The following is a 15,914-nucleotide window of genomic DNA, read 5'->3' as shown; positions in this document are numbered from 1 at the left end:
AGTCATTTTTGGTAAGTTCAGTTAAATAAATGCAATTAGGTATCTAAAAGGATACTACTGACTCAGGTTTCTCAGATCTAAGCAAGAAATATCGATGTCAAGTCAAAGAATGTGCCAGACCTGAAATATGACAGTCTACTTATAGAACATGACTTAGAGATTTCCTGGGATCTATTCAAATCCACTTTGGGCATAGAATATTCTGGAACTAAAGAAAAGTTTCACTGATATCAGTTCTTTCTTTGTCTTTCAGTGGTTGAATACTGTCCCCCCAAATCCATGTCCACCCAGAACATCCGAGTATGACCTTATTTGGAAATGGGGTGTTTGCAGATGTAATCAGTTAAGGATCTTGAGATGGAATCATCCTGGGTTTAGGGTGGGCCCTAAATCCAATGCAAGTGTCCTTATATGTAAAGGAGAAGACAGAGACAGACAGGAGAATGCCATGAGGAAGATTCACTAGACTAAGACTGAAAAAGAAGACTAAAGGAGGGAGATTGAGAATAAGGTACTTAATTCTGCTAAAATATTTTCATGATAACCATTTTAGTATATGTGAAAAATTCTTTTAAATTGAGTGCCTTAGCATTGCTTGACAGAAGTGGGGATGCTATGTGAATGAAAGAAAATTATAATGCAAGCACTGTCTTGGGCTAAGAAATGTTACTTATACATAAAAAAAGTTCAAATGTAAATAATATTGCAAATCATTCATTATTGTGAACTGTAGAAAGATCTAGAGCTCAACATTCAGAAGCCCTCCTTCTTGGAGCAGACATTTGACAACGATCAAGGCAGCAGAAAGAGTTCACTTAGAATAGTGTCTTGAAACCCAGAATTATCTGGAATGGAAAGAGGACCAAGTTTCTACTTTTCTTTACGATGCCGCCTTCTCAGAGGAATCATCTGCTCTCATATCAGCTTCACGCTCAGTTTGTACCTGTATATATGTGGAAGTAAGAGGGGTTACTATTTGTTTACATTTCATGGGAGATCTGTGCAAAAGTAGTTTCAGAAAAGTAGTAAGACCTAAAATTAAATGTTCCATATGAATAAAATATTCTCTATATTCTGCAGCTGTAAATACCTTTTAATAAGGATAGCATTCTTTTTTAGTAGACAAAAAGAAAATCCATTTCACCAGAAAACACAAAGAACCAAGGTTCAGAGGCCTTGGTTCTCAAGCAGCTCTGTGACTGATTTGCTGTGATTTTTGATGAGTCATTTCACTTGTTTGAGTGTTATGCTTTATATCCAAAACAGAATAAAATAATAAAATGAAGGGATTTGTACTATTACCAGAGGTCACAAGCTGACTGCTTTGAGCTGGATATGACCTGCAAATAAATGTATTTTGCGTGGCCCACTGTGTTTTCATTTCCTTATTGGGAATGTCCAGGCTAAAAAGAGTTTTCACATAAAATTCTTGGTATCTGTCTGGCTTCTTTTGAATACCCAGTCTATATTCTCCCATGGAAATCAGCAAGACTTGGGTCACTGCTGCCTTCTTTGGATGAGTCAAGCACTGTAAATGAAACTCAGTTTCATTTACTTAATGCTACTAGTCTGACCCTTGTAGGATTTTAGTTGAGAACACCTGATTTACATGATCGCTAAATTCCCAAAATGTCTATGTACACTGAATATACACTGAGAAAAGGAAAGTAATTATATATTTATGCACGTGTGTATTTATTTAATTCTTTAAATACTTTATATTGTTACTTCCAGTGTATATTTTATTTATCAAATAATATACTCTTGCTCTACATTATCATTCTAAAATTTAACTATAGGATACATATAATTATACATATGATGTTTCAAGCAAAACATGTGTTTTGGAAAAATAATGTGTTACATGTAAATAAGTAGATAAAATATATAAAACATATTTTATCCGCTAAGCAAAGTTAAATAATATGCTGGATTACACATATCTTCAAAGCCGATTCTCTGAAACTGTCCAGTGCTGCATGTTTTAGATGGTGCTATGAACCCATAATGTTAAACATGAAATAGATGGGCCTTAAGCTAGGAACTATAGAAAGGAATTATTTTTTCATGAATATTTCAATAAATCATCATTAACTGTTACCTAATTAGCCACTAAAATGCAATACATACATTTAAAACATTAGACTGGATATTAAAGAAAAAAAATCTATAATTTGCATGTCTAAAACCAGTTCTTTCCACTTTTTAGCTTTCTTTGTAGGACAGAGACTTCAGTTTTTGATCCGAGCACACAAAATTTAGCTTTTACTTTCTACCATTTAGCCTGACATCACAAACATTTTTTCCATGTTGGACCATTTTCATAATTTTTGCATGATGACATCAAATGCCTACACCTTGATTTACTTAATTATTTCCATGTTTTTAGTATTAAATTTATTCTCTATATTTCATTATAATCATTGTAATGATCTTCTTTATGTTCATAGCTTTTTTTCTTCTTTGAAAAGTTCCCTCAGGATACATTCTCCAGTTGAATTACAGAGTCCAAGAGTATAAACTTTTCTATGGTTTATGGTTCATATCTCCAAATTGTTTTCCAAAAGGTATATGAATTCATATTTAATGTATCAGCTTTATTAGGAACTTGCCAGCATTGACTTATTATCATTTTTTGTTTATACGAGTTTAAAAGATGCTACAATTGCCTCATTATCGTTTAAATGTGCATTCTTTTGAATATTAGTAATGTCAAAAATTTTAACATGTGATTTAACAGTTAATCAATTTTTTTTTTCCTAAATAAAAAGTAGAAGTGAGATACCCTCATAATGAATCTTACACTACAGGAATATTATTAAAGGGATAAGAAAGAACTTTCCTCAGTTTATCTGAACATACATTGTTGTCAACATAATAATCTGTCATGAAATCATCCATGCATGTGGAATCGTTTTTCTAAAGGTGACACCTATAACAGGGCATCCTTAGTCTAAATACACTGAAGGGTCAAATAACTCTGTGCTCATGGTTATTTTCATTTACTTCTGAAATAATTCCATATAATTGAATCATAGAAATAAAATGCATTTAAAGTTCCTTCTTATGATTACTTTGAAAAAACAGTTTTTTTATTGGTTGAGTTCACAAATGTGAACAACTAAGGAAGTTATAATGCTGCTTCAACTTTATAATTGCAACTAAACACAAAATATTCTTAATTGTAATTACAAAAGACAAGATGTTTTCATTTGCCACCAATAAAACCATACTTTGCTTTTTATTCATGTGCTATTGGCTCTGTTTGGTTCTTTGATGCAGTGCAGCTATGAATATCCCCTTGATTTCAACCAGACCTATTTGTCTAATTCTGACTAGCAGTAATTTATGAGAGGAGTGTTTCCTACCAACAGGATTAGTCACACTAAAAATTATATGTAGATGTCCCAATATTATTTTTATGTGTAGCTTGCTTTAACCAAAATAATAGATAATAAATAATAAAAATAATACATACAACATGCTTAAGTTAATTGCCATGAAATTGAGTTCTAGAGTAGAAAAGAAAAGCTATCCTTGGTTATCTAAATTTATTTCCCATTCTTTTCTCTTTAAACTAGTGCTTTAAAATACACTGGTATTAATTGTATCTTTATAATACAGAAAATGAGATAAGTTTCTGCATGAAGTCTGTAATTTATAAAAACTGTTCTTTATTTTTGTCTGACTAAATTTCCATGTGTCTTGCCAAATAGAGCTTAACCGCATTTTGGGAGTATTATCAGGTACAACAAAGCTAGTTCCTATGATTCGTACTACAGAATAGTTTCTGAAAAAGTTAACACTGTAAGTATCTCACATATTTTTTGAAGATCATACCAAAGAAGATACCCAATCAAGGCTCCATTTTCAACTAACGTTATTTATAGTTAAAGCTTTAGAAGTTTACATTAAAAGAATAATCCATGACAGGCTCATAATGTATATTGACTGAAAAAGGAGGGAAGGAAGGGAGAAGGAGAAAGAAAGAACAAGGAAGGGAAGGGTGAGTATTTCAATAAAGATTAATTATTTATGTAATAATCACATTAGTAAGTCAAATTTGAAAATATAGTACTATCTCAGATGCTGAAAAGGCTTTTGAGTTAAGGAAATGTAAGCTAAGCTTGGAATAAAATTATCCATCCTTTAATGTGATAAGTACAATCTATAAAAAATTATCCAATGTCAAATATCAAAGGCATTCCCATTCATAATGGAAATGTCAAGGCTGTATGTATCAACACTCAATCTTACCCTGAAATTTCTATATAGTGTCAAAAATAAACCAAAAAAAGGAAACAATGAATATATGTTTCAATTAGAAAAGAAAGATCCAAATTATAATTTTTTTAAAAATTATAATTGCATGTCTAAGAAATCTAAGAGAACCAATTACAACACTCTTAGGTTGAATGAAAAATATGTGGAAGTGATTGAATAAAAACACATAGAAAAATAATTTGGGGATATCTACAAATTATCTTCAGTGTGACTAATCCTTTCAGTGGAAATCAGGCCTCTCATAAATTACTGCTAGTCAAAATTAAACAAATAGGGCTAATTGAAATCAAGGAGATATTCTAGACAGCTGCAATGAACCAAATAAATAAAGAACCATCTAACTGCAATAGCACATGAAGATAAAGCAGAAATAATCTAAATCTTTAGATTACCATCATCCACAACAAATCATTTTTAAAGACCCCATCCACAATACTAAAAAGTATGTGAAATATGAAAATATTAGATTAATCTGGAGTACTTTTATGTAGAAAACTTAAAAACCTTTCTAAGAGATTTTTTTAAAAGGCCATAATAAATGCAGGCATGTTCCTGAATGAAAGACAAAGCTCTGGCTCTATTAATTATCCCCAAATAATGCATAGCTTTAAGGAAATTATAATCAGGAATTATTAGTAAATATTGATTTCATTCAAAATAAATAATAAAATATTTTAGTGCCTTAAAAAGTAATTCTGCAGTAAAAGCTTATTTGAAATAAAAAATTTGAATATACTTATTCATTTTAGAACATATTCATAATTGCATAAAGAAGACAATTTCTTACCTGTTCTGAACAGCTAAGAACTAACAATTTTCCAGAATATATGAAAGTAGTAAGTAGATTTTTCTAAGCAACTGGAGACAAAGCTTGTATTGTTATTTCAGATTTGAGGATTATTTAATCTATAATTTCCTCTCATTTTTGTGCCTTTTAGATTTTCCTTGCAAGGCAAAATACTTGAGTTGTTCTATCATTTATTTATGTAAAATTTAGCAAGTTCATTAATTTCTTCGATCTTTCATGACTTCATTATTGAAATTATATAAGATTTGGAATACAAATTCAGCAATTGGACTTCCTCCTTTCTGCTGCACAAGGAACAAGAACCGTTACAAAAAGAAAATCCAATGAACTGTTTCATTGACCTACAAAAATTTTAGAGATTTTCCCTTGTTTAAATCAAACCACCTTTTGACCTTTCAATTATAGAAGCAGATTAAAAGTTTTTTTAAGTACTTTAAAATTAAAACTTTGAATCTTACATAGACTGACAATTGTATTGCTACATATCTGTAGCTAGTTTTATCTGAAAGTTTTCTTTCTATACAAATATGAACAACTATGAACTTTTTTAGCAATGGAATGTATACTACTAAAGTTTTAGAACAATGAGCCTTTCAGTATCCAAATTACTTAATTTTCTTTCCCATTTGACCTTTCAGTGCATTGGCAGACTCAAACAAGAAAATTCAAAGGACCTTCACAATCCTAAACTGAAAAGCATCAGGGAACAGATTTTATGCAAAGTATTTCCCTGAGGCTTAAGGGTGAGATCACATAGCCTTTCTTTGGCTCCTTAAAAACTCTTAATCTTTTGCTTTGGCACTTCTGATAAAACAGCAGTCAGACTGTGAACAGTAATACTCTATAGAGTGATTGATTGGCACAAGCTTGTCCATTAAACCACAAGACAGTGTGCATTTATGAAGTTAATGACTAATAATCCTTTTCTGTATTAATGCATTACTTTATTCACCATAATTATTGATCTCTAAAAGCTATTCTTTGTGCTAAAATGCTTTAACCAAAGTGCCTTAATGGAAAGTTCATTAGTGACCTCATAAAATGATACACACACAAAAGGAAAATGATTAGAAAGCTAAGTCATGTACATAAAAAACTTGAATATGACATACCATTAGAAATCTTTCAATAGAAATCACATGTGAACAAGTAACATAAAGATAAATCTAAGGCTTGTATATGCCAGGCTCTGTCCAAAATGGAATCCAACCCAGATTTCCTACAGGAACACTGCAATGATCAATAACATAGCAGACATCAGAAAGTGGAAAAACAGTGGTAATACATTAAAACACATTTTCAGTAAATCTAGACAAAGGCCTTAAAAACTAAAAGAATGACTTGAGGGGAAAAGAATGTGTACACACATAGTTCAGTAATTCATCTTCATTTAATAAGGTACAGGACACACTCAAGTGTTCATAATCATTCTGTATTTGTTCCACTTGTACCATATGTGATTTGATAGGATACTTTGGACGTCGTTGTAAAAGAGAAGACACAGAAAGGTTATTTTCCTTTGATAAAGGCACAGAATTCACATCTACTAATCTATGATCAGGAACAATTTCCAAATGGCTATTGCAATTAGAAATACTAGATATGACATAACTTGAAATTCTCTGCTCAAAAAAATACATCAATATAGCAAACAATATGGCTTAGTAAACATTATGAAACAAAAGTGTTTCAAATTTTAGCTGTTCTAAACTTACCATAAGTACTATCTTTTACTAGGTAATATAATAGTAAAGACAAATTCAATTAGTCATTTTTTGTAGAAGAAAATCTTACAATTTTATCCTGTAGATAACTTATAAAATCAGCAGATTATGCATTATTTAATAATTTATGAACCTGTAGTTAAGTGTTTATCCACCAGTCCTTTCTTGCTTATTCTTTTACTACACTTGGGTCTTTCATCTCTTTCCTTGGAGATCTATTTTAAAGCTGTTATGAGAAATAGTAGAAGGAAATACAATGTAAAAGACACATCTTGAATAATAGCATGTGCCTATAAAAAGGTAAAAATAGATTGATGAGCCCTTTAAAAAGGGTACTTGGAAAAATTACCTCAACTCTGCTGATTTTTGCTATTTGTGCAGTTACAAATATTTTGTAATTATTTGTTTATCCACTTTCAAAAAAGATTGTTTCTGACATCTGACACTATGACAACTCTAGAACAGTGATTTGTTTTTTGGGTTTTTTTAATTGGTTGTTATACGCCAATGTTTAAATAGTCATAAACACACTCTGAAATGTTCTTAGGTATATCTAGTATTCAGATTTAAGTTCTTTATTATTTCAACTATACATTTTAGGAGATGAGAAAAATCATTTCTTCCTGAATTGGAAGCCAACAAGTAAAGCTAAGAATATCTCAAATCTAACTATAGATCAGGGTTCCAGGTTGGGAGTATACCATAATGATGGAGGAAAAAGGAAGATAATGCTTAGTCCATGCTTTTTACAAATGTCTTACCTACATATATCATTTTAGTCCCAAGACAAAAATAATTATATTCCTTCTCCCTATTTCTGCATAAAGGCCTCAGGCTGAATGTTCTGTTTTTATATTATTTTTTCCATTAATATTTTGATGAAAAAATGTTATCTGATCTGTCTAGTGTAAAACTTCTGGCATTTGAGATATGAACATATTTGGAGCATGGGGACAAGAGAACTCACAGTGTGACTTATACCAGGCCTCAGATATTATCTCAGATAACCAGGTAAACAATACTTGACATCAGGCCTATCTCTTCCTTTCTTCCTGTAAATTCCTTATTTTTACAAAGGGAATTAGGTGTTTTCCCCCTGAAATTTGGTCAGGAAAGCATGGGAGGATAAAAAAAAAATGCTAATAAGAAGCAGTAATACTTTTTTAAAAAATCAAGCTAAAATGCTCCTCAGAGGAATTTTATAAGAATCTGCTACCCTTAATAAGCTTGTGATACTTGTAGAAGAGTAAAGATTCATCATTATCTCTGATTTTAGTACCTCACATGATAATTTCATTTTATTATTCTCTTCATCCCTCTTCAAAGCTCTTTAATCATTCCAGTTCTATTTTCAGTGCTTTCTTTCAGTACCAAAATCTTGCTGACAGAAAACCTGACCCATGGAATTATTGTAGGATTTGTTGGCAGTGTGATCATTAAAATTGTGTATCTCCTTCATCTCCATTATATAACTTCTTCTTCTAAAGGCATATTGTAACACTAATATGTTTTATGGGGAGAAATTTTTCTGTATGTTCTAAAACCAAGAGCAAGGGAAATCACACAGCACTAAATTCTTCTGAAATTTTAGACCAAAAATAGCACAGATAAGTAAATAAAAGACAGCTACAGTGTTGTTAAAGTTAATCATTAACTATGCTTACAGATTGCAATTTTTTCATTTACAGAGGTGGTGATAATTTAAACAAAATAACTACTGTGCCCAAAAATATGATTCTTAAGGAATTGACAGAACAAGGGAATAAAATAAATTAAAAATTCTGAAATATATTATGGTTTCATTTTCTAGATAAGGAAAATTTAGGAACAGAAGTAAGAATAGGAGATTGAATTTTAGAGCACATACGAATCTAAATTAATTGGTAAAAATGCAGCTCCCCAGTATGTCCTCAAAAAAGATGTAATTTAATAGGTCTGAGCAGAATTTGGGGCATTTGTATTTTAGTAAATATTCCTGAGGATTCTGATTCAGAGCCCATTTGAGAAACAACTAAATGGGCATAACTCAGGGTCCTTGACTTCAACCAAATTTAATATTATTTCTGCTATACCACTAGGTCCTTTATTTTTATGGAATTTTTAAATTCTATTTTTAAACAAGATGCTACTATTTAGAATTATAATCCCAAGGTGTACATTGAGTTTTGACCATGATCTACAGAAATGAGTCATTAGAAATGTCATCCTTTCTTCCTGGGAGTACATGGTTATGCCTATTTAGTTACATAAGTGGTCATTTTATTTCCATACTATTGTGGTTCTGACTAGGAGAAGGATGACTAAAATGACTAAAATATGGGGTTTCTTGTACAAGGTATAGCTGGAGACTCAAAGCATGACCCTGGGGCTGGGACAGAACCACTGGCCAGTGCTGAGATTTATGAGGAAACCACTGAGGCAGGACAGGGAAATGGGACAAGGGCTGTATCATTGTAACATCAATTTAGCCTGCGAAAAAGGTCCAGTTTATTCCTTAACTTAATCTATAGGCTGTTCTTCCTCTTCTTCCCTTCCCTTAATTGATTAAGTAATTTTGTAATCAGGACAGGAGATGGACCTCTGAAGTGTAAATGACCCTATGTGGATAAAGAATGCTGAGATCCGGACCACCACAGTCACCTAAATAACCCTATTCTTAAGACAAAACTTAACAGGAATTATGAATCACCCATATACATCATGCCTTATGCTGACACCTACCCAAAATGCCCTATAGAATCCCAAACCCCAAACCTCAAACTCTTGAGTGCACCTCCTCTTTGAGGTTGCCTGCACTCCCCTTTCTTCCAGGGTGTGCTTTTAACTGAAGCCTTCTCATTGCTCAGCTTACTGGGTTTTGTAGCTGCACTCATCCATTGATAAGCGTCTTTCCCATTTCATTCTGTCCTCCAGATTTAAGCACAAGTATACACTTGGTCTCTGTTCTACTCCAGATAAGTAGGGAAGGGCTGCTGAGAGCTCTGATTTGGGCTTGCAAGTTCCCATTGCCTTGGTGACCCGGATAGGACTGTGGCTGTATAATCATGCTCCTTAGCAGCCTGTCCGAAAATCTCCTTTCTTTGCCTTTGTCAAGTTCTCAGAACAGAATCTCACTCTATCCAGTGCTCTGCAGCTCCCCCAAATCCTGGGGTGGTAGGGACTTAGTCCCCGTGCCGTGCAGATCCAGACAGACACTGGATGCCAGGTGACCCTGGCTTTAGGAGTCGGCAAGGGATATACCTTATACCAAGCTGGAGTCCTGTGAACTTCCCTTCCCTCCCTCTGCTCTTCCTTGCAAGGCAGCTGCCATTCCCTGCTACTCTTGCTTTAATGAATTCTTTCCTTACCTACATTCTTCTGACATGCTTGAAAATTCTTTCTCTTCAGAGTCAAGAACCCTCCCCTGGCCAGGCTGAGGTTTCACCTGCTCTGCCAAAGAGAGACCTCCCCAGATACAGCTGTCTGGCAACATTACCACAGATGAGAACAAGATCTACCCTGGGAATATATCATGAGTGACAGCATTTGATTTACCATTATTAAATGTGCTCTGTTAAAAAAAAAGTGCTACATATCTCTAAAATTGGAAATCATTCTTAAAATGCCAAATCACTAAACTATATATTTTACCTTACATAGAAACTTAGAAAATAAAACTGCAACAAAATGGAATCTGAAGTTGTACATCAAATATATGAAGTAACTCACCAATGAAGAAGAAAAAGTAAATTACCCCACCTTTCACCAGCTTTCCATATTCCCTCCTATAGGTAGTCTTCTGATTCTACTTTAATCAAGCAGAAAAGCAACTGTATCTAAAATTGTGCCAAACATTAAGATGAAATTTTTTTCAGAAAGTGAGACAGCAAACAGTTGTTCAATGTAGGATAATTATCAGTGTGCAATTTTAATAACAAATATCTTTCTATTCTTTAACTTAATCACCTGGTATGCATTTAAAATATCACACCACCAAAAATAAAAGTTCCTTTTCACAAGAATGAGAGACATTTATTCAAAGAAATTAAAGGATGTGAGTGAAGGCTTTATTCTGCCACTAACTAAAACCTCAGCAAGCCTATACCTTGAACCTCTGCTTTATTTGTAGATCATATATGGAATCACTTAAGATTTTTAAAAAATTGGATCATAAAAGTATTTTGCAAATCATGAAGTCACATTTTTTAATTCCACCTATATTTTAATTTTCTAATTAGGAAATCCGCTTCAGTTTTCTAAAAGTTTCTAATACAATTATAAGGATTTATTTATTTATTTTTTAATTACAACTTACTCCACTAAGTACACTGAAATGTGCATCATGGGATCCTGCCAGCAGTGCGGCTGTGGCCCTATAATATAAAGGCACAGCTAAACATCCTGGGAGAATTTCAAAAGAGGAACATCTCAGTTTGGTTATCTATCTTCTGTGAACTACTCTTGAACATGAAAGCCTCTGAGTGTTAATTGACATTTTCACCTTGAATTGGAGTATCTCCCTATAAACTATAATTATTTTTTTAATATGTTCTCCCATCATTTAATTCAGTTTTCCTCATTTCCAGAGGAAATACAATAAGATCATATGTACAGGTTTGGTTCCATAAAGGACAATGCACATGAGATGCAATGACTTTACCTCCTTAACATGACTTTAATTCAGAAAATAAGGTTGTTACACAATTCCAAAATTCAGGCTTATATGTCCTTGCTTTATCTATTCTTCTTAAATCTTTACCAGTGCACAAAGTAAACTAAGACTTTTCATTGAAAATAATCCTGTTTATTTTGATGTGGAATATAAAGGTATTAATAGAGTCTTGAGATGTATTTATCATTAGCTACCTAATAATAATGCTAATAATCTCTATGCAGACTACCAGAAGGGAGGTGGGAATAAGAAAGTCCTATTATAAGAAAGTAGTAGGTCTTTAATGCCATCTGAATAGTCTTTAGAGGTAGTGATCTTGGTTGGGAGATGCAGAAATCACAAGGGCCAGACCTGACCTAAGATGACTTCCATGAAGAAACTGAGAATTCAACTGAACTTTAAAGGTACGGTCCACTTAGGTAAGTGCAAAGCAGGTGAGGTCATTAGAAGCTGGAGAGTTGAATAAAGATGGGGAAGAGGGAGCTCTACAAAGTTTATTAACGATTTAGGAGATACATTTCTAAAAACAGATCGGCACCATTATGTAGAGAATCATAACTAGTAACAACTTTGGACTTGATGAGAGTTTTTATAAGAAAACTCTCAGATAAGCAAATTTTCAACTTCTAAAAAGCCATAATGATAATATGTTAAGTGTGAGTTCACATAAATTAAACTAGCATGCGAAAGAAGTAGCAAAATCATAGCTTATATAGGTTAAAAGTTAAGCAATGATCTGAGTTCCATCACTAAATGCAAATCTAGATATTTTGGGTATCCAAAATAAATTTCTACATCAATAGCCAGGGGTTGGGAATATGGCTTAGCTTTTTGTTACTGAGGTCACGTTTCTGAACACAAAAATGGATGGCCTAAATCGACTTTAAAAATGCTTAAATTAAATGAAAAAAAAAAAGGCTGGGATATTTTCTCTTTCATGCCAATGGCTTGATTGGATTTTTCACATTGCAAACAGATATTTTAAAGTAATTTCAATACACTTTAACTTAATGGCAGAGAAGTCATGACATTTAAATGTCACAAATATTTTCTAGACATGTCTTCTTTTTCAAAAATTTAGATCAAAATACTGAAGAGAAATATACCAAATGTTAATGGCTGGTGTCGGAGTGTAAAGTAATGAGTGATATTTTTTCTTCTGTACACTCTGCACTTACCAAATTTCCTATAATAAACATGAATTCTCTTTGTAGTAAACAATACAGTGAAACCAATTCCAGCTAATATTACTTCCTGTATTATTTGGAATAGTTCAATATGAAATTATAGAAAAGTAGAAAAGGTAAAATAATGGCTCAAACAAAATACATGGTTTTGCTCATATAAATTCCCAGCCCCACCCAGGAACCTAGACTGCTTCTAGCTCAAGTCTCCACCATCCCAAAAGTGTGGCCCTCAACTTCTTGGTCCAGTAAAGTTGTAGCTGAGCTCTAGGCAATAGGATGGAAGAAGACATGAAAAATAAATAGAGGGTAAAGGGCATATGCCAGCTATCTCTGAAGGAGTATGTTAATTAGTATTCCACAAAACAAATTACCACAAACTTAGCAACTTAAGAGATATTTATTATCTCAATTTACATAAGTCAGGAATACAGATACAGCTTAGCTTGTTCCTTTGTTTAGGGTTCCATGATGTTGCTATGAGGATACTGGCTGGGATGCATTCTCATCTGGGAGCTCAGCTGGAGATGAATCTACTTCCAAGAAAACTCAGGTACTTAGCAGAATTAATTTTCTATGTTTGTAGGAGTAGGAATGAAGACCCCGGCTTCTTTCTGGCTCCTGGCTAGAGACTGCCATCAGCTCCTATATGGTACCGTTCCTAGAGGCTACCCACAGTTCTAGATGCCTCTCACATTTTCCTGAGGGCTCTTGCAGTTCCTTGACAGAAGAACTTCCCCAATATGGCCCTTACTTCATCTAGTCAGAAGGGAGAGCCTCTATAGTTAATCTGCTAGGAAGATCAGAGACTAATGTAATTTAATCCCACCATAGGAGGACATCCTATCATCTTGCCATATTTTATTGATTAGGAAGTTGTCACTGATCCTGCCCACATTCAAAGGGAGGGAGATTATACAAGGACCAGATTATACTGTCTGTCCACCACAGCAAGGTTCCCAGAAACAATCACACGTTCTTTCCTCTTGTATCCCACTGAGTAAAGGTGAGCCACATCTAGCTGGAAAATGTAGCCATTTTCTGGATATCCATGTGTCATAATATAAATGCTGTTATTGTGAAATAAGGAGAAACTGAATATTGGGAAACAACTAGAAGAAGGTCTTACAGAGACCTTCCAGTCAGAACTTTTGTAGCAACCCAGTGAGATGAGGAACATGACAACCTCTGGTGTGGATTAAGAGGTGGTCAAATGATGTTCTTTGATTATTCCTACTAAATTTACTACTAGTTGTTGTTTGATTAACATAATAGAAATGATATTTTCCTTAAAAGAAGAAATGTGTTTGAATAGAAAATCATGTTCCATTCACTTGTACACTAAGATTTTAGTCTCAGATAAATCAATTTCATATAGTCTTGCAGCTAACTTTTCAGTTCTTATAAACATGATCAACCTGATAACCCCCCTTTAAAAAAATTCTTTGCAAATTTTACAGCATTCTCTCACAGTTCATTCTCATTTTTCTCAATGAGTGTTCATTATTCTCATTCACCAGGGGAAGCTGAGTGACCAGCCCTGGCAAATGGCACAGTCTGAGATCCTACTAAAATACAATGTCAAGAAATTGATTTCATTAAAGAACAAAAATGTGAATATATTAAGCATTTGAACAGATGCTATATGTTGGTCAAGCTCTTGAAATGTGGAAATATCCAGATAATTGATGGATTTTTGTTTGGTCTTTCTCGGTTTGCTGTGTTTGACATAGCACCAACCGAAAGGACTGATGTAAGGAAGGAGAAGAGAGGAAGGGAAGGCAGGCCAGAGGGACAGATAGTGTTTCTAAAGGGGGCCACCCCACTGAAAGAACTTTAACACTTGAATAAGTAACTACCAAGAGAATTTTTTAAAGAAAATCATTAGTTACCTAGTTGATTCAATCCTCCAAAAACTATTCAGTGGCGTCGATTCTTGCAGACACTGACACCTTTCTAAAGACGTTGCTGCTGGACTACTGAAATACTCTTTCACATACGCTCCCCACCCTTCACTCTCCATTACCCTGGACACTCTATGCCTGTGGAGTTTTTTCCAAAATGAAAGAAAGAAATTAAGTGAGATGTCATGATTCATTGAAAATCAGTCCTGTAGATAAGTTTCTCCGACCTCTTACACACTCTCATCCCTCCCCAGACTAGGTCAGGCTCACTAATATTCACTCTCATTACCCAGTATGTATTCACTGACAATATGTGTGGCACTTACAATGCCCTTGGTCATTTTAAGTAATGTAATTAAATTAACTGTGAAAAAATAATGTGAAAGTCAGGAGGTCGGAGTCTATTAATATATCTTTCTAGCTCATGACTGTATTTCTACAGTACATAATATTGATGTACATAGATACCCACATATATTTGTTGATGGTCTAAAAGTCACTGATTCATTGAGAAAACATCACAATATAATGAAACAAGCCTGAGTTTGGGAATTAAACTTCTGTGTATCATCTTTTTTTTCCTCTTCTCTCTTCCCCACCTCTCACCCAACCTACCTCAAAGGTTACTATCAGTGCATTGAGACTTTGGAACATTACTTACACTTCCTAAGTCTAGTGTCCTACTCCCATACACTTATAATAACACATTCTTGAGCTCTTATACAGATGACATAATACAGCATATACAAAGCTCCAGTATGAGCCAAGTGCTTATGTGTTTTGTCTCATTGTCATCTCTGTTGCTATTGTTGTGTAGAAATTCTACTATTACTATTTGTGAAAATGGTTAAGTTCTTAGGTAAAGGAACTATATAAAACAGACACAGATGAATACATATATAAAATGACCAAGAGTGACTTCAAGGAATGCTAATATATACTTTATTATTTGTAAAATAAATTAAGTTGATATGGTTCTGCTGGTTTTGTTTTAAAATCTATCCTAAAAAGTAATCATTTTTTATATTGAGTTACAGTTAAGATTTTTCACAAGAGCCAGAAAACTGTTGCCCTGAGAATAATCAGACTTGAATAAAAAATAATTCTGTTACCACCCCAAGCCATTTAACCCAGTAAAAAGGGTGATTTTTTTTTCTGTAAACACAAAGATATGACAAATGGTACAACTCTATAGGGTCTCTGTCAACCTTATTCCCTGCCCTGAGCAACAAGAGAATTAAATGCTAAATATAATTTATATATAAAACCATAGGCATGAACTACTAATGGAATTTTTTAAAGATTAATTCTTAAATATACTTACTTAAAAGGCTTAAGAAAAAGAACATTTTAAGATTT

Source organism: Manis javanica, chromosome 5 (assembly GCF_040802235.1).
Source record: "Manis javanica isolate MJ-LG chromosome 5, MJ_LKY, whole genome shotgun sequence".
NCBI classification, from domain to species: domain Eukaryota; kingdom Metazoa; phylum Chordata; class Mammalia; order Pholidota; family Manidae; genus Manis; species Manis javanica.
This window is presented reverse-complemented; position numbering follows the sequence as displayed.